The 27668-nt window shown below is 35.4% G+C and overlaps 1 long non-coding RNA gene across 1 annotated transcript in view; it reads right to left on the bottom strand.

Moving 5' to 3' along the window:
* LOC129226506 (uncharacterized) overlaps nucleotides 1-27668 on the bottom strand; it is a 157889-nt gene that overhangs the window by 118696 nt on the left and 11525 nt on the right. The window contains exon 2 of the long non-coding RNA XR_008580790.1: nucleotides 10600-10646. This is a non-coding gene — a long non-coding RNA (uncharacterized LOC129226506). The remainder of the gene's footprint in view (nucleotides 1-10599; nucleotides 10647-27668) is intronic.

The raw sequence follows: 27668 nt of genomic DNA, 5'->3' as shown, positions 1-27668 counted from the left end.
TGACTTTTGTATGATTAATTTGGCTGTTCAGGTCAATAAAACTACTTTCTGCAAGTTAGTAACCATGCCTGGAAGTTGTTATAGAATAAAGCTGTTTTGAAATACATATAAATAAACATATTTAAATCATTCCGAAGTTGAATTTGCGGAGCTGATAGGCCATTCAACGGAAAATCAGACATTTTGTCCTTCACGTGACATTTTCTATATTTAATTAAAAAACTAAAACAAAATGTTTTTGCCAAAGAAAAACTACAAGTATGTGTGACTCTTGAGTTAGGAGAAAAAAAACTGTTCATTACATTTTTGAAACGTTACTTTTGAAAGAAAATATTGAGCTATTTTATGCAGGATACAATGTCTTATTCTCCACAGAGTGGCCCACCATCTGCTTCTTCTGAAGTTAACACCATACAATAATTATTCACAAAACAACAAAGTGTATAGTTTAAAAAATTGCAACAATATAGATATGGATGAATTTTTGGACGATAGAATTGAGCATTGAGAAAAGTTAAAATGGAGGGGGTGAAGACTTTCATTTATGAAACCAAGACCCCAAATCACGTGAGAGATTTTAAAGCAAAGCATTGGAAGAAATCGGGTTTTCTTCACTTGTTTCACGCAAAACGTGACAATCATCAGTCGACGTTGAGTCACGTGACTTGGGCTCTTTGGATCAGCTTTTACTAAGCCAATGATTGGACTTGCTCTCTCCATCGCAATTTCTGCTCTAAGGAATTGAGATGTCCAAAACGGATATCCAAAAGTGCCCTGAGCGGGAAAGGTAAACTTCACTTAAAAAATAACAATTAAAAAAGGATATTGGGGGAACAAAATCTCGACAAATCACACAAGTAAAGTACTTTCATCAAATGTTTAACTTTTAGCCCTAAATTATATGAATAGATGTAAAAATGTAAGGACAAATATAGACCAACTGATTGATGTGGAATTCGTGTGGTGATCCCACACGTAACGGAGGAATCACCCTGATGTCAAAAAATGTCTTTGGGGCAAAAATGTTTTCCAGTTAAGGGGTCACAGCACCTCAAAAATGATCAAACCTTCAAAAAAAATTTTATTGCTTATTTTAAAACTACAAATTATTCCAAACACAGGGGAAAAGTTTCATCGCTTTAGTTCAAATATTTAAAAAGTTATGAGTAGTTTTAGGTCATGCTCGCTATGTGTTCTTATGCAAAAGAAAAATTTTAAATTGCTTTTTCTCGATGATGGTTTTTTTGTGTTTTCATGTCATTAGAATCCCTAAGGATTTTTTTCTATTAAATATACAGCTCTTTAAAGTAATACTTTTTGCAGTCAGGATAATACATTTAACAAAACTGTGCATTGGATAAGCATTTTATAAATTACTCAAATGTTTAGAGCATGTTTTATACCTTTAAAAACAAACTTTAAAAAAAATTACCATTTTTACATAATTAATCACAGAAAATGTTCCAATACATATGGAAAAAAATGAATGCACAGATTTTTAGAGATAAATATTGTGATTGCTTAGCAAAAATCTTTTTTTTAAATGAATGCAAAAACAAAAAAAACCTTAGGGATTTTAAAAAATTGAAATTTACCTAAATTTTTTGAATTTTTAAAAAATGTGGGCAATATTTTAAGATTTTGAAAATAAATTATTGGTTGCGAAATAAGTGTGTATGTTATGGTTTCAAAAAAAAACACTACATTCATAAATTTAAAAAAAATGTTCAAAATGTACTGTGACCCCTTAAATAATGAAAATTATCATTTTTATAACGATTTTTAAAGCAACGCTCTTTTCTCAACTTAGAAGCGCGTCTTTTTTCCATTCAAAACTCCTTACGTCCCTTTCGAAATGCCTTTCCATCACTCATGTAACGGAGATAAGACAACATATATAAGAATCCCTGTTACAGCTGGTAAACGAGCGAAGCCTGGTGTAATAACCTCCCCTTTCTTTTCTCCGCGCCATTCATTAATACTGACCCCTCCAATTTGATCGTGTTTCATTTTTCTCCTCAGTTCCTTTGATCAGTCAAAATTAAGAAACAATGAAAAAAGACGATAAAAAGAAAAGAAAAAAAAAGAGTTCTCTTTCGACTTATGAAACACTTATGAGACCAATCAGATTTCTATTACCATCGACAAGCTGGGTATCGAGCCTGCAAGATTGATTAGATATTGTGTTCATCTCATCTCTGTTCTTATAAGGGGGGCGTCGGATTAGAAAGGGGGTGGGCAGCGATCGAGGAGGCCACCTGTGCCTTGCGAGAGATTAAGAGTTTCAAAAAAAAAAGTCTTGTTTCGCGAAGCATATTGTGAAACTCTACAATGAATTCTTCATTAGGTTATCGAGAGGTGTTTTTTCTAAGTGAATCTTCTGCGCCTGTGTCCATTATTTTTCATCAAGCTTGCGAAAGACGGAATAGGGGGATTAACTCGACAGCAGCTGCGAACTTGTTGAGCGAGAATTCGTTTATTTTCGAATTTTTCAGCAGCGGAGAAGGATAAATCTAGATCTACGGGCGCATAACTAAAAGCAATAAGTTTCCGAAGTGCTTTAGACGGTGTTAATGGTTTACGCCAAAAGTGTATGTCAGGCGAAAAACAAACGTAGAGTAATTTTTTGCAGACTAGCACACGAAGGAAAAAAAAAAGTAGTTACTAGTACCGAAGGATGTTTCGGATTTTAGAGAGAAGCATTTCTGTATAGAAAAAAAAAAAGTAGCCTGCGCGAATTTTGATAGAATCTATGGAAATTTAAAATGATCGAATATAAAAACTGCAAATACTATTCAAGCATATCTTATGAGAAATTCAAAAGTTCCATTTAAATGAAAACAAATTTGACAAATGAATGAACGAGGTCACAATGAAACATTAAAAGTTCCGTTAAAATTTAAAATAATCAACTTAATGATATAAAAAAGCCATAAAATTATGCGAAAAGTAGCATTAAAATGAAAAACAAACCGTCAACTCCATCATTTCTCGTCAATTTTACCATAACCTAGCATATATTCTAAAATAAATCAGTTAAATAATTTTCGTAAAAGATTTTTTTCTTCTTCTTCTTTTTCGGCATTACAGCCTAGAGCAGGCCAAGACCGTCTCAATCAGTTTCCTCCATCCCGCCCTGTCAGTAACAGATCTCCTCCATCTACCAAGGCCAAAAGTTTTTAAGTGTTTTTCGGCACAGTCGAACCATCTATTTTTTTTTATCGTATCTAAAAGTTTAAAGTTAAATAATAATAATATAGAGTAAGTCCGGCGATCTTGCCTCGTATGACAAATTGCCCCAGTAACTATATTTCACGATTGTAACAACAGAGTGCGCCTGTGTCAACTTTTTCAAGGGGATTTGTGTATAAAGAAGCTACACGCATATACTAAAGCCATTTTCAGCGATTTTTCAAAGGTCATTACAGCTTCAGAGCAACGTGAAAGGGGTAAGGGTGACATTTTTTAACGCTTGATCTAAGATTTTACTTTTAAGAACTTTTGTTTAATTTACTAGCGTTCAAATATTGTTCAATTATCGGTTTATACAGTAAAAGAGTATCATAAAGAAGGCTGTTGCTATTAATTTCAGCCATATTGGCTTGATGTTTGAACAGGAGGTGGTGGGGCAATTAACCTTGCCAAAAAGGTAATATGCTCCACCTGAATGAAGATCTGAATGACGTCGACTGTAAATTGGATAAAAATGTATACCGTAAAGTGGGGCTACTTGAGCCTCCAGGGGCTACTTGAACCCATGAGAAAAAAGTGTTTAAAATCCTTCCTGATCCTATATAACTCAGTGTATAAATTTAAAAAACTTTCTCCATGACAGGTAGCAGTACTAGGTAGAGGCTGGAGCATGAAACACAGTTTTTGCTATTCCTACCTTTTTCTGATTGAGGTTAGGATTGCAAGTTGTCTGAACAGTTGTTTTTTGTGTGTCTGCAAACTTTCACATCTAAGTTCACGGAAACATCTGGTATCATCAAGGTCAAGATAGTTTTATGTTTGCATTATATTTCTTAATAAAATAACAGTGTTTTAAGGTTATAGCTATATAATTAACCCAGTAACTAATATAAGTTAGTAAAAGTGCACTGGTTGCTTTAAAATGGAGCTACTTGAACCCAGCGTTCAAAGAGCTTCAAACCACATTTCATCACTAAATTATGTCAAGTAAGGGTTGTAATCTTTTAAAATAAAGAGGTTAGTTGCTATTTATACCCGTTTTTTTTTTTTTTTTTTTTTTTGCAGATCTAGGGATAGAAAGGGTCCGAAAGTAAAAGTAGTAGTCCCCTTGAAGTAGGAAATAATGCTGATTATTAAGAGGAAAAATTACAATTGTGTCCAGCTTCAACTAATTCCAGAGAAATGTCTTAGAGAGTTGCATCAGCCCATTTTGACTTAAGTACATCAACTCTTAAAAGGAAATTAAAAGATCTTTCGCAAAACAAGGGCATCCTGTAGTATTTAGTAGCTTGGAAGAACAGTTATCAAATAATATCAGAGACAACAAAATCATCCAAGCCATTAAATTGAGGGGTTTTCATTTTTTCTAATGTTTAAATAAGGAGCATTTCAATTTGTTTTAGCTGTAGTTAGATTATGTTTCTATTTGAGAAATTATGTTTGCCTAAAAATATGTCTTTATGTATATGTAGATATAAATAATTTGCAATTTGCAATAAATAGTTTGCTCACTAGAATGTACGGTTTGAGTTTATTTTTCAAAATCATTGATCTTTCTTGATACCACTACCTGTTTTACAGCTTTTTCTAATGGATTTACTGAGTGGGACCAAGTAGCCCCAGCGCGGGGCTACTTGAACCCTATTTTTAAAAATAGAAAAGGATATATAAAGAGTTAAAATTGTTATTTAAAAAAGGCTTAAGGTGGTAGCAGAACGTCTGAAAAGTGGTAAAAACAAGGCTATCGGTTCACATTATTAGTTTAACAAAGCTTCAGTGTAAAACGCGCAACGAGTATGAAATTTAGGGTCCAAGTAGCCCCCACTTTACGGTAGACTGCTTAGGATGGTTGCATGAATGGTACACAATGTATAATCAGAGATGTAATGGCTGTGGCAAGATTAAAACGCAAAAGTTATTAAAAACCACAAGTAATGTGCTTATTATGTAAAATATTTTAACCTATATTTGCAGCTTAGAATTAAATTGATTTTGATTTTTCATTTAGCTGCCCACATTATAATTTGTATTTATTTAAACTAATTTAGTCAATTAATACACTTTCTTGCAAATAGCAGCAAGTTTTGCAATGCTGGTCAAGTGGGGCATTTTACCTGGTGTAGTGGGGCGAAATGTCTGACTGTCAAGGTAATATGCCCCAAAGCTGCTTTTTTTTTCTTTTTTTTTTTTGCAATAAAAACTTTTATTCGTAGTTTTTGGTCACGATAAATTTTACACAGCATCTGGACCTACATTAAGAGAGGCGGGAGGTATTATCTTTTAATTTTCGTTAACACATTTTTTTTAAAAAAGATTCCGCTTAGGTGGATCAAGATCGCCGGAATTACTCTAACTCATAAATATTAAGTCCGAGAGAAATTGCCAAAAATAAATAGATAAAAAAAAATTAATAAGTTGGGATTAACGGAGCGTTTAATAAAAAATAAAGCGGAAAAAAAAATCAATAAAAACGTCGCAATGAATCACGTGACCCATGCCTACCAATCACACAGCGAATAGTTCCAGAATCATGGACATGATAAAATGAGGAGAATAAGCAATCTTGATTGCTCAAAAAAAAAAAAAAAAGCGAATAACAAATAAAAAGAAAATGAATTAGCATTAAACCACATTGTTTTACGTAACTGCAAACGCATGCAAAACCCGAAACAACTCATATCTAGACTAGAGCAACACTCATTCGACTTGCAAGTGGACCAGATTTAAAAGGTTTACTCAAATGACATTTAAAGAAGAAATTTATGAAATTTAAATTTTGACATGATATGTGTGACTCGATTGGTTTAATTAGTGGATTTTAATTCGAAGCAGTTCCTCAAAATGCTATAACATTTACTCCATTCACTTTTCTTTGTTTGCCTCTGTTTCTATATCGTCTGTGAAAATAGCTTATGAAACCAAAAAAAATAAAAAATAAAAACAATTTGAGTTTTGTCATCTTGAATTCAAATTATGTTTTTCGCAATCACGAGTGTGTGTGTGTATATGTAAGCGTGTGTGTTTGTGTGTGGGGGTATGTGTGTGTGTAGGCATGTGTGTTTGTGTCTGTGTGCAGGCATGAGTGAGTGGGTAGTTGTGTGTATGTGTGTGCGGGGTATGTGTATGTGTGTAGGCATATGTGTTTGTGTCTGTGTGCAGGCATGAGTGTATGGGTAGTTGTGTGTATGTGAGTGTGTGTGTGTTTGTGTGTGTATGTGCTTGTGTATGTGTGTAGTTGTATGTATGTGTGTGTAAGTGTATATATGTATATGTGTGTAGGTGCATGTATGTATGCGTGTAAGTGTAGGATACTGACGAAACCTGGAGACGGTTTTCGCTAGAGGTACAGCATCGTGATTACCCGGTCGACGGTGATGCTGCAGAGGGTGGCGGTGGGAAAAATGATAGGAACGTCAAAAACAGTCAAATGAAAGCAATAAGCAATCGTGATTGCTCAGAAAAAAAAAAAAAAAAAAAAAAACGAACTTCCAATAAATATACCCAGCACTATAATCATTTTTTCTTTTTTTTTTTTTTTGAGTTGCCTTTAGCAAAGAAAAAAAAAAACATGGAGATTATATTGTGGCATTTGATACACGGTCCCCCACCCAAGTAAAAGAATCCAGCGAATTTATATTTGAATGCATGGCTAAGCCTAAAAACCAGCGTCTGATTGGACGTTGCTAAGGCAACGGTGAAGGAAACACACCGATTCAATTCATGAATAGAACTTATTGTCTGTCTTGTCCAATAATTCACTGGGCTGTTTCTTTCCCCTCTCTCAGTTTGCCACGAGAAAGAAATATTTCTCTCTTTTCCAATCGAGGGACTATCTCGACGAAATTTTCGAAAATAGGTAGAGAACTCCACTTTACATCAAGTTTCGTCTCATTTTTCGCCGATTTTTCCGACTGCATAATCTATACAGGGGCGACCTGAACCCAAATTTTTCGAAGGGTGGGAATGGGGTCGTTTCCAAAATTTTAAAAGTATTTTTTTTCTGAAAGAGCATGTTTAAAAGCATAGTATCTGACCATTTTTAAAATAATTTATTTAAGTTTAATATTTTTAAAAAAATTACTTACATCGGAGCGCTTTCATTGTTTACACTTCTGTCGTGTGACATCACAAATGATGAAATGTCATTCAATGTTGCCATTCACAGAACAAAATATTTAATTCGCATCTTTACTCACGTGTATTGGCAACGATATGGTTGATAGCAAGCGTAGAGCGCAATTTTAATTCGCTGCTTGATTATCATAATGTGGAAACGTAGTAGAAAGATGCGCCAAATTGCATCATTTGTGACGTCATTAATACCAAGCCTTGTTTGAAAAACCGGACATTTTAAAAAATTAATTTAAAAAAAACTGTTGGGAAGATGGAAGTATTTTGGGGGAGGGGGTCCATGGGGGACCATGGGTTTTCTGGGCCCATGTATTTTTTTTTTTTTTGCTCATTGAATGTATTTCAATGACTAAAAGTAATACTTTTGACTGAAGGAAACCACCCCATTCTCAATTTGCCGAATGGAACACTAAATTTTACCAAATGATGATAATTTTGTCGAATGAGGACAATTTTTCCGAATCGTCAGACACAATTCGCCGAATAAGGAAATTTTCGGGAAGTCAGAACGACCTCTTTTTGGGGCGTCCCTGAATCTACATCTGCATTCAAAAATCTACAGAAGAACTATATCACCCCAAATATATATTTTAAAACTGTATAAATATGTTAAATGAAGTTGTTGCCACTAAATAATATTCATTACTAGAGAAAAAAATCTAAACCAGAACTAGCTGCAAAATAAATATCAAACGGCTCATAGAAAATTTACTATGAAGTAAAACAGTGCTACCGTTAGAAGATCAAGATTTATGTCTAGTCTACCAGATAGGTTATAAATAAATGGATTAATTTAAAAGTCGGAAATTTCATTGAAAAGCATTTATCGACAAAACCATAAAATAATTTACCTCCACGCTGATTTTTATTTATTTATCGCTGTGAAGTACAAAAGTGTTATACGAGTTCATTTCAGCTACAAAAACTTTAGAGTACAATATCTATTTCAATTTTTTCTTTGTTCCCAGATATTTTATATATTCGTCTGAAATTCAAACTATGTTTCAATAGCAGACGATGGTTCAAAATTATTTTTTCTTAATGTCTAACAAGTTATCGCCTACTCTGAGGTGATAAAAAAGGTATAAGATGAGAAATTAGAATAAAAATATAAATAGAATTAATTCTAAATGAAGTTGTAAGAGTAACAAAATTTGTTTGAAGAATATTCAGAGTATAGAGTGAAACGTGAGTTATTTTGAACGTTTTCGCTTCAGAATTTCTTATTCAAGAAATACGTTTTGGCATATTTCTTTCTTTTCTTTTCCTTTTCTTTTAAAAATAGTTCTAAAATATTCAGATGCATAATGTCCAATTTAACTCGTTTTTTATTTTGATTTATTTTTGTCAACAAAATAATTGTTTAAATCGTTGGGAAAATATTCAGATCATTGCGTGCAAATAGACTTATTATTTTGAAAACATTTTTTGAATAGTTTGATGTATATTCAGTATTTTGTTCTTCTTTTGAAAATCTTCATTGCATAAGATCAAGATTAGATAACGTTCCAGACTCTACAAACAATATCTTTTGTTAATTCTTCCACCTATTTGCTTACATTATAGTTATACTTGTCTTGATTATTTTTCAATGCTTTTTTTCAGATTACTGCTTTCCAAGAGCGAATCCAGAAGGTTCTCAAGGGGGGGGGGGCAGTGGCGCATACAGGAATTTTGCAAGGGGTGGGTCCAAGATCGAAAGCCTCATTCTCATAAAATACCAGAATACGCCGTCAAACATATTGACTTGATTTTATCGTTTCTCGAGAACGAAAAACAGTAAAAAATAAACTATTGAATAAATAATTAGCATTAGTTAATGAACTATACTTAAATACATTACCAGAAAGCAAAATAATATACGCATTAACTTTTCTCATAATTAAAAAAATGGATTCAGCAAAGTAAATTCATCGTTTTGGATGCACCATACGATTAAAGAAGTTCATAAAATGTCAATATGATCTGTTATTACAAAACTAAAAACACGGTTATTACAGTGTATTCATTTATAATCGCCATTCTGCTTGTTATAGGCAATTTGTTATAGGAAAAGTGCTCAATAATCTTTTAAATCTTTTAACATGAGGATTTTATTTTTTCACTTATTAGAACTGAAATTATTGTTACATTTCGTTTGAAATTATTTTAGGCTCAAAATACATAGAATCATAATCAATCGGGGAAAAAAGCAAGACCTATGGGAGGGGTCCGAAACCCCTGGACCCCTCCCTTGTGTGCGCCACTGGGGGGGGGGATTGATTTTTTAACCGGTATCTTGTAAGGTATTTGATTTATACATGTTTGGCAGGAGGGGCACATCATTTTTATCAAAAACAACTAAAATACAGAGATTTAGATAAGGAGGTTCCCGAAATTATTTCTTTCCTCTACCGTTGGAAGGGGCATTCAAAGATTGCGTTTTAGAACTTAAATTTCGTAATAATTCCATGGGAATATTTTGACCCCAATCCCCTCTCCCTAACACCATGGTCGTCTAAAATTCGCTTTTTAAAACTTCAGTTTCGAAAGATTATCAGAGGATAGCCACTATGTGTCCCTTCTTGCCCCTAACACCTGCCGAGATGTGTACTATATCATCTTTAAGACTTTTTTTTTTTTTTTTTGAAAATGACTAGACGAAGGCTTCCAAACTTCTAGCATCGCCAAAAACCGTTAAAAAATTGCATTTTAGGACTTCAGTTCGGAAAAATTACCGTACAGGGTCCTTCAAGGGAGGGGCGATCGCCCCATCCCTTGTATCCGTCCTTGCTGGTTTCTGTACTACATGAACGTTTTTCACATTAAACTTCCATTTTACAGACTAAAAGATCTACAAGAGTTCAACATGGAACCAATTTAAGAAATTAAACAACAACAACAATAATAATAATGTCCTGAAAATTTGTAAAAACTTAAAAATCAAATACCGGTTTTATTTATGCGTTGATTGATGTAAAACATTCATAAAAAGGAGCATAAACATTGTTTTAAGCAATTGCATCATTTTATGAATGTTTTCTAGAATACATTTTATATTTTTAGAAGTATTACATGTGTGGAAGTCATGTTTCTTGATTAAACTCTTCATAATTAAATAGTCTTCAGTTGACCGTTTGATTTATTTATTTAAGCAAAAACTACTAGAAAAAGTAAACTCTGAACATTTGAAGACTCCCCAATCCCCTCCCCGATGCTTTTAATTTATTCAGAATTTCATAGACAAAACTTTATAAAAAAGGAACCAAAATCAATTTAAAAGAAAACACGACTCACCAAATTGAAAAAAACATCAGCCTAGGTATAGGAATATGACGTTCCATCTGTAATACAATATACAAATTAGTCAGAGCACGTTTGATATTCAAGAATGAATGAATTAATTACTTAAAAATAGATAAATCTTGTTTTGATTAATATGTCTCTTTACATTTTTACCTATACGAGTGAAGGTATAGATGCAAAGAATCATATATGAATATAATAAGAGATGCATAAATATAAGGATATAATAGGAGACTACATCCATATAAGGACATAATTAGGGGCTATTATATTCATATACTAGTGGTACCCGCACGGCTTCGCCCGTAATAGAAAAATTAAAAGGTCTTTTGGTTCGCCTGTATATTTACAAATAATGTATGGTGAATTTTCTCGCCAATTGGTTTGTACCCATGTTACGGTTCCACGTTATAATAATTTCATATCTCGCCAATAGGCTTGGGACCATGTTACGGTTCCACGTTATGATAATTTCGTAATTTACTCGTCCATCTTATGATAATTTTGTTCTTAAAATTGGAATAGAAAAAGAACCACATCGAATTTTCGAAAAATAGCTTCGAGGTGCACATCCCCATGCTACAAACTAACTTTGCCAAATTTCATGAAAATCGGCCGAACGGTCTAGGCGCTATGCGCGTCACAGAGATCCTGACAGAGATCCGGACAGACAGAGATTCGGACAGAAATCCTGACAGACAGAGATTCGGACAGAAATCCTGACAGACAGAGAGACTTTCAGCTTTATTATTAGTAAAGAAGAATAGTATTAGGGTGGTTCAAAACTACGTGTAAGAAAAAGTTTCTCCTAGATACCAGGACACCCCTCAGTATTTTTACACTTGTGGATAGTAATATACTGGAAGAATTTTAGCTCCCTATTTAAACTGAAAGAGGGTTCTCAACCCCCTCCCCCAAACATCAAATGTATGGGGTTAAAAAAATACATTAAACTGAGAAAACAATGCTACATATTATAATATACACTAATAATATGCATATACATTGAAACAAAATAATTATTTACGAGAAAACAGCTGGGGAAATCAAACGTTTCTAAATTCGTGGCATTTTCTGTGGTGCGGCTAATGGTAAATTGAGGGGTCATTGAGCACCCTCTTAAAATGTGAGTAAGAATCTAAAACTTTTACACCATAATGCTATTAGTAAGTGTAAAAAAAATAGGGGGTGTCCCAAACTCTAGCTGAAAAAAAGTTATTTTGAACCACCCTAAAGAATTTGATAAAAGACCACATATATATAAGGATATAATAAGAGTCTACATCCACATAAGGATAAAACAAAAGATTAGGACTGTAAAACACTTCTTTAGATTTTAAAGAACATATTCATATAAACTAGGGCTTCCAAAACTAATCAAAGTTATATATATATTGTTACAAATCTTGTAAATAGTAATTATTGTAGGAACGTAACCTGTAAATAGTTTCCCGTAATGAATATACAACCCCTTAACATATGGCTAAAGTATACAACCCCTATTCTTTTTATTTTCATTGATAAAGTTTGATAACGGTCTACGCATTTCTCGAAGCAGAAAGAATGTTGTAGAAAATTCTTGGATGTTTATAAAAGCCGTTAGCGATGAATAAACAGTTAGTTTCGATTGAGATTTTCGAACTGAGTGCATTTTTGCTCTGTTTATAGCGAGGCATTTCGCTGTGTTGTTTTCGTATTTGGAAGTAAATACGTGTGTAAACGGTGAGTTTACGGTGTTGTGTGATAATTGCTTAATTGCTGATGAATAATTTAGCAGTTGTTGAAGATCTTTCCTGTATATAGTGTAAATAAATCTCCTGTGTTTTTATCAAGAACTGTGTCTTCATTTCAAGAAAGTGGAAGTCGCACCGAATCCGTTACAATTGGCGCCCAACGTGGGGCTTCTTCTGGACTTTCTTGGAGTAAGTGTGACTTTGGACATTTTTTTTTCATAAAGACTGTTTGAATTTATAGACTTTGTTTTTATGGTGATTACTCGCGCAATGGATGACCAATTAAAACAACTTCTGGAAGCAATTAATGCTGTGAAAAGTGACTTGACCGAAAGTTTGGCGGCTAATCAAGAACAATTAAAAAATGATATGGCAGCTAATCAAGAACAATTAAAAAATGATATGGCAGCTAATCAAGAACAATTAAAAAATGATATGGCGGCTAATCAAAACCAATTGAAAAGTGATTTAACGGTGCTGAAAAATGACCTAGTTTCTAACCAAGAGGAAATTAAAAACGATCTTACTTCGGTAAAGACTGTGATGGAAAATAAATTTAATGAGATAGAGCATCGAGTTGATGCTATTGAAGGAAAGTTTGAGGCAGTTGAAGGCCGATTCATCGCAGTGGAAAATAAAATCGAAGAGAAATTTGAAGAAAAATTAAGTTCCGTTGAAGGCCGATGCAATGCTGTAGAAAATAAACTGGAAGAAGAAGATAGAAAATTTCATCAACTTAAAGAGGACATCTTTAAAGACCTGGAAAGGAGATTGGCGACCGCGGAAAGCAGCTCTGTACAGTTTGGCGCTCCCACATCGGTTGCTCGACCGTCCATTAAACTTGCCACCTTTGATGGGAAAACTTCGTGGCAGGTTTACAAAACTCAGTTCATGATAGTGGCGGAAGCGAACGGATGGGACTCTGCTACCAAGGCCTGCCATCTTGCAGCATCCCTGAGAGGTGATGCAGCGGACATTCTTCAGACCCTTCCGGACGGCCAGCGCCTGGATTTCGCCGCCCTCACATCTGCGTTGGAGCTTCGCTTCGGTGAGAAGTGCCAGAAAGATTTGAGCCGACTCCAGTTGAAGTCCCGTTTCCAGAAAACTGGGGAAACCCTGCAAGAGCTTGCGGCGGACATCGAGAGACTGTCTCATCTTGCTTTTTGCGACTGTCCTGCGGATGTTCGAGACAACCTGGCACTCAACTATTACATCGACGGGGTTCGAGATCCGGAAATCCAGAAAGCTCTACGGATGGCGGATGTCAAAGACCTGAATTCTGCTGTTGTGTATGCGATGAGATACGAGGCCGCCCAGCAAGCAACCCGTGTGAATCGCCATCACATCCGAACTCTGGAAGCTGATGAGTCTGATTCCAGGTCGTCCCACCTCGCTGAACTTGAGAGACAACTCGGTGACTTGACAAGACAGTTGAGCAGCATAACAGCCCAAAAGAAACAAGAGCAGAAGTGCTGGAAATGCGGTAGTGAAGGACACCTGCGAAGGAGTTGTCCGGCTCGCCAAGCTACGCGAGGGAAGGAAATCACCACCACTAAAGCTCTGCAGATTTCCTCTTCTAGTAGTGGCAGTGATGGACTTTTCATTTACGCACATGTAAATGGGAACCCCTGCAGACTGATTATTGACACTGGAGCCAATGTGACAATCATTAGAACAGATGTGGCTCGTGAATTTGGATTGAAACTGCTGTGGACATCGCCACGCGTAAGTCTCCGGACTGTGACAGGTGACAAAATTGAGATTGACGGTAAAGTGGACTTGGAAATAGTGTTTGGGAATGCCACCTACCATCATACGGCATTCGTCGCTAATATCACGGACCCCTTCATTCTCGGATTGGACTTTTTGAAGAAATATGACTTCACTCTTGACTTCAAGACTAATGAGCTGCACTCGATGAGAGAAGACATAGCCGTTTTCCCTGCAGAGAGTGATGTAAAATCCGCTCATCAAATAATAGCTCAAACAGATTTATCGATTCCCTCAAGGTCAGAATCATTAATACCTGGCTCCCTTGAAGAAAGCAATAGTTTTCGATTTGGACTCATTGAATACCCTAACCTAAGCAATAGCCTAAAAGGAGTACTGGTAGCATCTACGCTTGTGGACCTTTCTAAGGATGTAATTCCTGTGAGAGTCGCCAACGTGAGTGAAAGGCCAAGGAATATCCGGAAAGGCGAAGTGTTAGCAACTTGTACTCCCGTAAACTGCATCATTAGAAGAATCAATTCCCCCGAGACTGTGTCTTCTGAGTCCTTGACATCGAAGTTAATTGGGAGTGCACCCTTATCGAAGGATCAAAGAACTGCTGCGGAACAATTGGTGGACGACTTCAAGCATCTGTTTTCATCTACATCGGAGGATGTTGGCCGTACGAATTTAACGCAGCATAGGATTTACACTGGAGAACACCCCCCTATTAAACAGCATCCAAGACGACTACCATTCGCTAAGAAGGAAGAGGTTGAAACCCTTCTGAAAGAGATGAAGGAGAATGATGTAATCGAACCCTCATCCAGCCCTTGGGCCTCTCCCATCGTCTTGGTCCGAAAGAAAGATGGCTCCACCAGATTTTGTGTCGATTACCGACGACTGAATGAAATCACCAAGAAAGACAGTTACCCTCTTCCACGGATAGACGACACCTTGGACACTCTTTCCGGACACAAGTGGTTTTCGACCCTGGACTTGAAGAGCGGCTACTGGCAGGTTGAGATACACCCTGATGACCGAGAGAAGACAGCGTTTACAACTGGACAAGGCTTATGGCAGTTCAAAGTGATGCCCTTCGGCCTCTGCAATGCACCAGCTACGTTCGAGCGTCTTATGGAGACAGTGTTAAGAGGACTCTCTTACGAATCCTGTCTGGTCTACTTAGACGATATCATCATCGTGGGACGCAGCTTCGAAGAACATCTGGCAAATCTTAGGAAGGTGCTGCAGAAGCTTAAGGAAGCCAATCTGAAGTTAAGCCCGTCCAAATGTAATTTGTTCCGCCGGGAAGTGAACTACCTTGGTCACATCATCTCTTCTGAGGGTGTACAAACCGATCCAGAAAAGGTGTCTGCTGTCAAGAGTTGGAGTCGTCCCGAAAACATCCATCAGCTGCGAAGTTTCCTGGGGCTCTGCACCTACTACAGGAAGTTTGTAAAGGGTTTTTCCAACATTGCACGACCTTTGCATAAGCTGACGGAGAGCAAGCAAAAGTTCGAATGGTCCAAAGAATGCGAAGATGCATTTCTACGACTGAAGGAGGCTTTAACATCAACGCCTATCCTCGCCTATCCTCAGCCTGAAAAATCCTTCATCCTGGACACTGATGCGAGCAACGAGGGCATCGGAGCTGTTTTATCCCAAGAAATTGACGGAAATGAACATGTCATCGCTTACTGGAGCAAATGCTTATCAAAGTCGGAGCGAAATTACTGCGTCACCAGAAAGGAGTTACTGGCCATAGTGAAAGCTGTAGAACACTTCCATCATTACCTCTACGGCCGAAAATTTCTGCTTCGGACAGATCATGCCTCGTTAACTTGGCTTTTGAACTTCAAAAATCCGGAAGGCCAGATAGCCAGATGGATACAGCGGCTCCAGGAATATGACATGGAGATCAAGCATCGAAAAGGGTTATCTCACGGTAATGCTGACGCTTTATCAAGGAGACCCTGTCCTGAGAACTGCCACTATTGTTCCCGAATCGAGAAACAGTATGGAACGACTAGCCCTACCGCCTATCAGGTGACAGTGACCCCAACATCATCAGAACCTGATCCATGGAGTGACGACCAAGTTCGAAAAGATCAACTTGAAGACCCCGACATAAAACCAATTTTGGAGTTCATGGAAAGTGACGGTCGGCGACCTAGCTGGCAGGACGTTTCCATCTTCAGTCCTGCAACAAAAAGATACTGGGCTTTATGGAACTCGCTCCATTTACGGAACGGCGTGCTACACCGAAAATGGGAATCTGACGACGGCAAGACATCTAGGTGGCAGTTACTACTTCCTCGATCCAGGATTTCAGATGTTCTGAAAGAAATACATAGTAGTGCGACTGGAGGACATTTTGGTGTCTTGAAAACTCTCAATAAAGTTCGGGAGCGCTTCTTCTGGAGCAAGGCGAAGGATGACGTGGAGAAGTGGTGCCATTCTTGTGACGCCTGTGCTGCTCGTAAAGGACCGAAGAAGAGAAGTAGAGGGAAGCTACATCTGTACAACGTTGGAGCTCCTTTCGAACGAATTGGGATCGACATCCTGGGTCCTCTACCAAGAACTGCTGATGGGAACAAATACATTCTTGTTTCCATCGACTACTTCACCAAATGGCCGGAAGCATATCCCATTCCAGATCAAGAGGCTACTACCGTAGCAGAGACTCTAGTCCAACATTGGATCTCGAGATACGGAACACCTTTGCAGATTCATTCCGATCAAGGGAGGAATTTCATCTCTGCTGTGTTTAAGGGCCTATGTCAAATTTTCGGAATTGAGAAAACTAGGACAACACCACTACACCCACAATCGGACGGCATGGTGGAGAGATTTAACCGCACAATCCTGAATAATCTCTCACTTATGGTATCCAGAAATCAACAGGATTGGGACAAGAAGCTACCTTTGTTCCTGCTGGCCTACCGCAGTGCTGTCCACGAGACTACCGGATTTGCCCCATCTCAGATGCTCTTTGGACGAGAGCTTCGGCTACCTTGTGATCTCGTCTTCGGTCGTCCTCCGGATGCGCCTGCATCGCCTGAGGAGTACATCCAGGATCTCCAGGCCCGGTTGGAAGACGTTCATAACTTCGCACGAGAGCGAATCAACATCGCGGCGGAGAAGATGAAGACCCGATACGACACAAGGTCTACTGGACATGAATTCAACGAAGGCGACAAGGTTTGGTTATGGAATCCCATCCGACGGAAAGGTCTTTCACCCAAATTGCAGTCGCATTGGGATGGACCCTACAAAGTCGTTAACCGACTGAATGACGTCGTAGTGAGGATCCAAAAATCACCTAATGCAAAACCTAGGGTTGTACATTATGATCGGTTAGCCCCATACTATGGCCATAGTTCATGAGTATTACGTAAACAACCATGGTTGATAACATAAAAGTTGTAGATAATTTTTGCTTTTAATGTTTAGTAATATTTCTTGTTATTATTGTGTTTTCTGTATCTGTTAGTTATTAATTAATGTGTATATTTGTAAACTTGTGATAGAAGTTTGGCACCCTTTCTGGGGATTGTACTGCCCGGGACGTGCAGTCCTTAGGAAGGGGGCAATGTTACAAATCTTGTAAATAGTAATTATTGTAGGAACGTAACCTGTAAATAGTTTCCCGTAATGAATATACAACCCCTTAACATATGGCTAAAGTATACAACCCCTATTCTTTTTATTTTCATTGATAAAGTTTGATAACGGTCTACGCATTTCTCGAAGCAGAAAGAATGTTGTAGAAAATTCTTGGATGTTTATAAAAGCCGTTAGCGATGAATAAACAGTTAGTTTCGATTGAGATTTTCGAACTGAGTGCATTTTTGCTCTGTTTATAGCGAGGCATTTCGCTGTGTTGTTTTCGTATTTGGAAGTAAATACGTGTGTAAACGGTGAGTTTACGGTGTTGTGTGATAATTGCTTAATTGCTGATGAATAATTTAGCAGTTGTTGAAGATCTTTCCTGTATATAGTGTAAATAAATCTCCTGTGTTTTTATCAAGAACTGTGTCTTCATTTCAAGAAAGTGGAAGTCGCACCGAATCCGTTACAATATATATATATATATATATATATATATATATATATATATATATATATATATATATATATATATATATATATATATATATATATACATTATATATATATATATATATATATATATATATATATATATATATACATTATATATATATATATATATATATATATATATATATATATATGTACTATTTATATATATATATATATATATATAATTATAAAGTTCCTCTTTTTTTTCCCTTACCCAATAAAAAATCTAACAAACTCAATCTGTTTCAAAAAAAAAAAAAAACGTTATATAGGATTATTTTCGCTACGTATTTTTTCAACAAAGTTTACGAGTCAATAAACGCCAGAAAAATAAATTCCACACTCACGCTGAATTTCGTAAACTCTTTATTTGCAACGCTAAAAGTCAGGTTGAACAAAGGGTTTCTAAGTTTAAACAGAAACGCATTGCCGCTGCAGAGGCATAGTATTATAATTATAAAATAATAATACAGCTGTCGGTGCACCTTCTGAGGACTTGCACAAGAATATCAGAGAAAACTATAATATTTCAACCACCTGTCCATTTGGGTTGTTGTTTTCGCTAAATGCTTAGTTATAAAATGTAAAGTAAAAGGCCAAGTCTATATCTTTTCTTTATTTTACCCCTTTTTGTCATTTTATTCCGCGTGTTATAACTCTTTCCCCTCTTAAAAAATAAAAATGCATTTTGTGACTTTTCGAATTTATCTTCCGTTAATTTTTAATTGCTCTCTCAGTTGTACATCAACTTAATGAATAAAAAATAATAAGTACTCTTTGAAAGCCATCGCCCTTCCTTTTAACTATAAAGCAAGAAAGTGCATTCCAGCATAGGTAAAAGCCCTCTTTAGAGCACCTTTAAAGTATCATTTTCATTTTGACTGTAAAACGGAAAAACTGAATATAAAGGAAAGTACTAAAACACATTTGATGTTAAAAATAACGACTTGTATACTCAAAATAAAACCTTTGTTTAAAATGTTATAATGTATGATTAAGCATATAAGTAAAATGTAGAAGAAATGAAGTTAAAATAAACGCATTAAAAAAAAAAAAAACTACAGATGTTGCGTTTTACATGAAAAGAGACTTTCAGTTTGAAAAGGACTTTATGAAAAAACTTAGTCTAAAATCTTTATTCTTATTGTTTGAAACCTTGTCAATTTGAAAAGTACAATGTACTTTTTAAAAAAAAGAAGAAGAATCCTGAAAAATCAAGGATATGAAGATAAATAGAGCCATGTATATCTTCTCTGCAATCTAAATAGCAATCAACTAATAATTTTATTCCATGTTTAAATTATTTTTTACAATTTATATTCTATGATACATTTTGCGGAGTTTTTTTCGGTTTGTATTGAAATTTGAGAAAAATGTTTCTTTATCGGCATAAAATTTTAATCTAAATAACAACGAAAAACATACATTAATTGGAAACAAACGATTTATTTTCTTTCATTCGCAGATAGCAAGTTTTTTTTTTTTTTTTTTTTTTTTTTTATACAGAAAAACGAACCAAATAGAATTGTCTTCTGCAATTCTTTTTTTTCCCTTATTTTAATAGCATTGCACAAATTTTATTTTTGCTTTGTAGTAGTTTGCATTCTTAGATCATTGAACGGAATACTTCTTTTTTTCATTAATATCAGTATAACTCTCAAAATCCTTACAGAATTTACCGATCACAAGTAAGTTTATTACGCATTAATTTCCCAACACATAGAATCTTACTTTTAGTTACTTAGAATTCCTTTAACACATCCTTTATTTTGAAGTAAAAAATAAAATAAACTTCAACATCGCGACAAAGATCTATACTTCATTCAAAATAAATTTTACTTTAAGTGGTTTATGAATCTCTTTAGCGTAAATGTTGCTACAACCTTGCGCGCATAACCGTTTTAAAATTCGACGCCTGGTTATTTAGTGAATTTCGTGCGCCTTTGTGTTCCTGGGAGATGTGAAATCGTATTAATATCAAAAGAGCCTCCTTAATTTAAAATCATGTTACTAGGTTACACGTTTTTCGTCTGTTTGGTTTTAATATATTCTAGCTGAGGAATTTAAAACTTTATTCACTTCATTAGATAGAGAAAATATTTCACATTATAAGAATCATTTTCGATTCTAACCAAGCACAAGTATCCAGTTCTGTAATTTTGAAACGTTCAAAAATACCAAAATTAGGACATTGCGAAATGAATTTACTATTCGTATTTCAAGGAATCACGCCTTTACTCATTCGCTGTTTCAGTTTTCGTTTGAAAAAAATATGGTGTTTTTATTAACTCTCACAATTAGTTTTTTTTTTATTTTATTTATTTATTTTTTTTTTTGTTCTTAAAAAATCAATAATAAACATTTTATTACAAGGACTACTATTGAAAAATTTAGAAACTAAAAGAAGCATTACGTTATCTTCTTATTCTTCGGTTGTAACTTAAACGACTAACCATCTTGTGCACCTGTATTTTTACCCTACTGTGCGTGCGCGACGCAAAGCAGGGTTATGAGTCTATATGTAACTTCGATAACACATCAAATCGATACACACATTAGTATAATTGATACAAACATAAGACAAATCATTAATTCAAAAGCAGAATAGAAGGATCAACAGTCGGGGGCCATTCCTTTTTGACCATTCAAAGAACCCCGTAAAATTTGAATGGGCCCCGACTGTTGATCCTTGTATTCTGTATTCTACTTTTGAAATTATGATTTGTCTTATGTGCGTATCGATTATAAAACTTTTTCAATTGTGTGGTTATTCAGTAGTATTTAATAACATTTTTAGCTACAAGTTTTTTTTTTTTTTTTTAGGTTTTTACGCAGTCGGGTTTTTTATTTTTTTATAATTATTTTTTATTCTAAGTCTGGTCAGGAAATGTATACATATTTATATATACACAACATAAGTTCCACAGTTACGTATATACGTATAATTTAAGTACCATTTTCAATTTAACATTCATCGATTAGTCTCTGAGATTGAATTAACTGAAATGTTTCTTAACTCTCTTAAATATCTGACACATAGTATGTTTTAACGATTCACAAAATTTTCAAAATATAATTGAAGGGAAAAAGCACGTACACATTTAAACACTAAGCCCACTGATAAGAAACAAATCTTTATTTATTAATTTTTTCTTTACCAGCATACAAACGATTCTTAACCGCCAAAAGTTCAATCAGAGTTTATTCAACAAAAGAAAAAAAAATCCTTCTCTTTTTCAGATCTCGCCCAGCATTTAAAAGCTATTTAAAAAGCATCCATTATCGAGCTCTTGTGTTTACAAATCTGCTACAGAACGCCACGCCGGATGATGTTGCCACTCGAGAGAGCACAATGAACAATGAGCATGCTTTGTCCTTCCATAATTCAAATATAGTCTCTTTTACTTCTCCACTTTGTTTTTTCTCTCTCCTCACTAAATGGAGACCATTGTGAACAAACTCTGACGAATCTATCTTTCTCTTTCGCGTTTCGTCTTTCAGTTTCATTTAGGGTCTCCGTTTGGTTTCTAAGAAGTTTTATCCCGGGGATCTGGGAATTGCATTAAAGCGAAAGCACGTACAATGTACTCTCGATTATCTGATCACTGGTTATCCGGTTCGCGTATGATCCGTGCGTTTTTAGGTTTGAGTAAAAAAGTTTTTTGTAAAAAAAAAAAAAAAAATTAATTTGAATTTTGACATCTTTTGAATTCAAATTATGTTTTTCGCAATCACGAGTGTTTGTATGTAGGGGTGTGTGTTTGTGTGTGGGGGATATGTTTGTTTGTGTGTAGGGAGTATGTGTATGTGTGTGTAGGCATATGTGTTTGTATCTGAGTGCAGGCATGAGTGTGCGGGTAGTTGTGTGTATGTGTGTGTATGTGTAGGTGCATGTATGTATGCGTGTGTGTATGTGTATGTGTGTATGTGTTTGTGGGTATGTGTGTGTTTGTGTAGTTGTGCATGTATGCGCGTGTGTGTAGGACCTGGATGTAACCTGGAGACGGCTTTCGCTATAGGAGCATCATCGTGAGGAGCCGGTCGACGGTGATGCAGCAGAGGGTGGCGGTGGGAAAATAAAATCATAGGAACGACAAAAACAGTCAAGTGAGAACAATAAGCAATCGTGATTGCTCAAAAAAAGAAAAAAAAAACTTCAAATATGCTTCAAAAGTGTTCATGGTCATAATTAAATCATACATTGAAGAAAATGCTTATTTTTTACGCAATAATTACAACTTGAGCAATTACATGAAAGCGACAACTATTTTACGAATGTTTTTTTTTCCTTAGCTAATTTTATTCGAATGATTTAAAAAATTATTAGGGTAGACTGGGGCACATTTACGAGGATTTTTTTCAATGATTTTTATAAATTTTATGTTCAAACTTAGGAAATTTTAGACAATGCGGTTTTATAAATCAGTTAATTGATTCAAAATTGGTACATTCAGTTGTTGCTCAGTTTGTGTTTTTAACCGTTAAAAAAATTATTTTTGTGTCCAAGTCAGATGCGTAAACTTGCCCCAGACACGGGGCACGTTTACGCGTATTTATTTTGACAACTAACGTGGTTATGTTAGTGTTTTGAACATATTGTCTTATCATCCTTAAAATAAAGCAAATTTATTGCAGACTGAATAGTGTATAAAGTAAAAGAAGAACGGGCATGACTATGCCCGTGGGCAGCACTACATGATTGTAAGTTATAAGATACGAATGTGTAACTCAATTAAAAATTAAATGGTGATTTTCAAAACTAAATAGCCTGAAAATACTAAACAGTGTTGAGACAGTTCAGAGCGAGAAAAAAAAAAAAATCAGCGAACGTTCTACAAGTAAGACACAGTAAGAACGTTATTCCAACCGAGGACTGCAGTCCTCGGATGGAATAATAAGTTTTTCTGCCTCAGCCCTGGCTTTAGGGTGGTAAATTACTACAAAATACCTTAGCTTTGCCATCAATCTTTGAGTTGAACCGCACCATTGCTGTGGTCGCTCGTCTGGTTTGCTAATTCTGCATTAGCTACCAGTTTGTTTGGCTCTCTTGACTCCCTTAAGAGATTTTTTACCTCCAGCTCATGTGATTCCTATTCCGGGCTGATGAGTGCTAAAAAGCACGAAACTGCAGTCCTCGGATAGAATAACTGAGCTGGCGGTGTATTTTAAGTTTTTCTGCCTCAGCCCTGGCTTTAGGGCGGTAAATTACTACAAAATACAGTAAGAACGTGCGTAAAGGTGCTCAGATGTCAACGTGTAAACTTGCCCCTTCGCCAAGTTTGGATTTATTTTTACTGTGCAAAAAAATTTAATAACATTTCAGTTCATACAAATACAATTCTGAAATAAGGATGAAATTCTGCTGATTTTGTATATTTGTTCTTTCTTAAATAAGTATTATTCATTCACAATAAGCTTCAAAACGTTCAACTCAAAATTTACGCGACTTGGTAAAAAATATATTTTTCTTTCTGCATGCTATAGGCGGAAGTTCGACTGATGCTCAAAAACTTGTGAGGATATTTGCTAGGGAGCAACATCAATCTGTTGGCTCTCATGTTACAATTCGTTTTGAAAAAAGGGTACTGCGTAGACGTTCCCCGGTGTACCCTACACTCATTAAGTAACTTGATAAGTAACTTTTTATGAGCCAAGTACAATATTGTTTTTTACTTCATTAAGAATGTCGTCATTTTTATTGCAGTAAATGGACTTTGTTTTTTTCTCTCTCCTCGCCAAATGGAGACCATTGTGAGCCACTGACGAATCTATCTTTTTTTCGCGTTTCGTCTTTCAGTTTCATTTGGGGTCTCCGTTTGGTTTCTAAGAAGTTTTATCCCGAGGATCTGGGAATGGGGTTGTTTCCTTCAGTAAAAAGTAGTACTTTTTGTCACTGAAATTGATAGAATAAGAAAAAAAAAAAACATGGACCCAGAAAATACTTTCATTTTCCCAACAGTTATTTTTTAATTAATTTTTTTAAATGTCCGATTTTTCAAACAAGGCATGGTCTTTATAACATCACAAATGATGCATTTTGGTGCATCTTTCTTCCACGTTTCCACGTTATGATAAACAAGGAGCGAATTAAAATTGCGCTCAACACTTGCTATCAACCATATCGTTGCCAATACACGTGAGTAAAGATGCGAATTAAATATTTTGGACCGTGAATGGCAACACAGAATGGTATTTCATCATTTGTGATGTCACACGACAGAAGTGTAAACAATGAAAGCGCGCCGATTTAAGTAATTTTTTAAAAATATTAAACTTAAACAAATTATTTAAAAAATGGTCAGATCCTATGTTTTTAAGCATGCTCTTTCAGAACAAAGTACTTTTAAAATTTTGGAAACGACCCCATTGCATTAAAACAAAAGCACGTACAATATACTCTCGATTATCTGATCATGGGATATCCTTTTCGCGTATAATCCGTAAGTTCTATAGATTTGTATAACAAAATTTTTTGTTTAAAAAAAATGCTACATAAAAAGGAAAGAAAATTATTTGGAAATTTTCCGTCTGGTTATTCCGTCTGGTCTAGCTTTTTTGCTATATTTTTCATCAAAAAAAAAAAAAAATAAATAAATAAAATAACTGCTTGTGATCAATAGCTCAATCATATCTAGTTTTTAAATTAAAAAAAAAAATATTTCACAAACTTGCAATATTTTTGCCCATGGGAGTGTACTTTTAACGGCTTGTTAAATGTTTAATGTTCCGTTCTGCCTCTACGTTTCCGATTACATTTCAGAAATAAAAATACATATTCCTAATTATTTCACGGATTATCTGGTTTACGAATTATTCGTGCGTTGTTTTTTTCAATTAGTATATAATAGAATTTTTCCTTAAAAAAAACATTCATTAAAAGGAAAAAAAAATTTCTTTAAAGTACAAAGGTAGGAATTTTTTCTCAGATTTGAATTTGGGAAATAAAAAACGAACAAAATGCGAAAAGTTATAGAAGTGATTGAAACAACTATTTGGTGAAAATAGGCTTTTGGAAACGCTTTTAAACTAATGACTTGTCTTTATTTAAAAAAAAAAAAAAAAACTCGAAATATTTGAAACATTTTAGGGCCGTTCTACGAAAAACGTTCATTTTGCCCCGCACGTGACACCTCATATAATTCATTAAAAATTATACTGTGTGTAAGTGTAAAGAAACAAAAAGTGAAGTTTGACACCATGAGGGTTCGGGGGTGTAGGGATAATGAAAAAAGTGTTGTAAACCCTTGTGAGCTTCATGACCAGAAAAGAGGCCGCTGTAATCAAATGAGAGGTCGCTCAAAAATAATGTTTTTCGGCTCAATTGTACTCAATTATTATTTTTTCTGCTCAAAGTAACTTAAAATTGTATCTTCGTTTCACTTTATTTGAAGGGAGCTGAAATGGATTCCAATTTCTACTCGGTAACTGAACATTTGTTTTTATGCTATATTTTTCATCAAATAAAATAACTGCTTGGCATCAATCGCTCAATCATATCTAGTCTTTAAATTAATTTAAAATGTGACTTAAAAAGTATCAGTCGATTCCAAAAACGAAATCTTGGGTCTCATGCTTGAAAATAAAATAGACTTCACAAACTTGCAATATTTTTGTCCAGGAGTGTACTTTTTACGGCTTGTTAAATGTTAAATGTTCCATTCTGCCTCTACGTTTCTGTTAAAAACATAATTGCAGCACAATGAAAATATATGCATATTGTTTGAGGGCTCAATAGAAAATGTTTACCCTTCCTCTCCTTCGGCTTTTTTTTCCTCATTGCCACGATTAGAAGTCAGCGCGTTTTTTCACGCCTTGATGCACATCGGCGTACCTTAAAAACCTGTTTCGCGGCAAAACATCTGTAGAGAGACGAAGAGTTAGGAAACGAACATAATAAATAAGCATGAGAAGATGAAAAATATCATCACCTTTTATTTGTGCGTGTGTTGGTCGTTTTCAGTTATTAGGCAAACAGGCGACAGAATCAGCTGCTTCCAGCAAATACCGGCAGGATCCATCAGATGGATGTGCCTGTTCATTGGCGCGACAGGACAAACCCGACTCGGTCACGAACAGCTAGTTTGCAGCCCTAACTTTGTTTGTATTCTCCTCCCCTGGGCACGTTCCTTTGTCTCAAATGAGTTGAGATGTCGCAAATGAACGCAATTTCAGACGATGCAGATGATTTTCATTTTTGTTCAATTCTCAGAAAAAACTAGCTGATGTGTGCATCACATGACTTCCTTTTACTCCAATTTAATGTCATTTTCTCATTATTGGCAGTTTTGATGTGATTCAATAGTTTACTCTCTAAATATCACCAACAATGGCCAAATTGAAACAGATTTTTTTAAAAAAAAAAGCCAAATATGTCGCCAAGATGGCGACAAAACTTGGCGACCAAAAGACTGGCGATATATCACAAAATTATAACACAACTTGAGTTTACATCGAAATTAACAATGGTTTCCCCCCCAAAAGAAGCAAAAGAGCCCATTTGGAGCATACGAATGCAACCAAAAAGGAAGGTGCACAACTAGACCCCACTAGGAGTCTACATACCAACTTTCAACTTTCTAGGACATTCAATTCTTGAGTTATGCGACATACATATACACATACACACAAACGCACATACATACGTACATACAGACGTCACGAGAAAACTCTTTGTATTTAACTCGGGGATCGTCAAAATTGATATTTCGGGTGTCTGCACGTTCCTCGGCACATATCCATGTGTGGTCGGGTTGAAAAAAAAAAAAAAAAAAAAAACTGAACATTCATTTGGGGTGAGCAAAATGGAAATTAAGGCCGATTTTTGGGTGAAAATTTTTTCGCGAATACAATACTTCCTTTTTTGTAAAAGGAAGTAAAAAACGCAAACCATCAAAGTCTGACTTACCATTAGGCTCACGAGGTGCGGAATAGGACCCCCTAGCTTCACCTCCCCCCCCCCCATTACAGACTATGATCAAAATTATATCAAAATACGCCTTTAATTTGTTTATTATGGTGCTTAAAATCAAGACCAAATCGATTATGAAGTCTGCCGTGATAAGGTAAAGCGTAGTATCGTGTTTTTGAGTTATTCGAAGAAAATCCTTTTTGGATTCCATACTAATATTAGAGAAATGTTGGAATCTTGAAGTTTTTTTTTTTTTTCATTTTCCTCTTTTTTTAAGCGGAAAACTAATAAGTGAGCTTTTATAACAAAGGTGAAGTATCAATAGATGACAAAGAAAAAAAAAAAAACTTTGCAGATACTGCGCTTTATCTTCTCAGGAAACTAATTTTCACCATCAAAACAATTTTTTTCCCCTTGTATTTAGTACTTTGCTTAAGTAGATTAAAACCTCAGTGCATAGAAGCTTGTAGCATATACAATATCAAAAAAATATGTGCGGCGACAACTCTACAGTACGTTCATCGACTGTACTGGTATAAAAGGGCCCATGCAGACGCGTCAGACATGTTATCTTTAAGTTTTTAAATTGAACCCTGTAACTT

This window comes from Uloborus diversus, chromosome 7 (genome assembly GCF_026930045.1).
Source record: "Uloborus diversus isolate 005 chromosome 7, Udiv.v.3.1, whole genome shotgun sequence".
Lineage (NCBI taxonomy): Eukaryota > Metazoa > Arthropoda > Arachnida > Araneae > Uloboridae > Uloborus > Uloborus diversus.
Note: the sequence above shows the minus strand (reverse complement) of the source record. Positions and strands in the feature narration are given on the sequence as shown.